Genomic DNA, 560 nt, shown 5'->3' with positions numbered 1-560 from the left:
ATTTGGAACATATATAATTATTATAATTTTAACTGATTAATAATTGATAGAAAAGATATCACTATTTTTGTATGAAAATTGAAAATTGAGATAACTCATCGTGGGTTAACGAACTCATCGGATACCATAGTTGTATTAATTGTTTTCTTGTATCTTAAATTAAACACAACTTTATGTGTAAAACTCATTCTACATTCTTACATAAAAATTAATGATAATGAATGTAGATTAGTTCAATATATATATATAAAACAAAATAATTATACAAAATATTCTTAAAACTTTGCTTACACACATAGTTATTAAACCCGACCGATCCGATCGGTTGAATCGAAAATCCAGTCGTCACTTAGTTACTAATTTGAATTGAGTTATTGTTTGAACTTTGAACTGGTTAAGTGATTAACTTCGTAAAACTTAGTCAAATCTAATAAAATTCAGTCAAACTCGTTTTAAATTGGTTTAAATCAATCTGGTCAAATTTGGTTACATAATTTTTTTAATTAAATGTGTTAGGTAAATAAAATTAAATTATATTTACAAATTTTAAAAAATATTCT

The sequence above is a fragment of the Arachis ipaensis genome, chromosome B05, assembly GCF_000816755.2.
Source record: "Arachis ipaensis cultivar K30076 chromosome B05, Araip1.1, whole genome shotgun sequence".
Lineage (NCBI taxonomy): Eukaryota > Viridiplantae > Streptophyta > Magnoliopsida > Fabales > Fabaceae > Arachis > Arachis ipaensis.
This window is presented reverse-complemented; position numbering follows the sequence as displayed.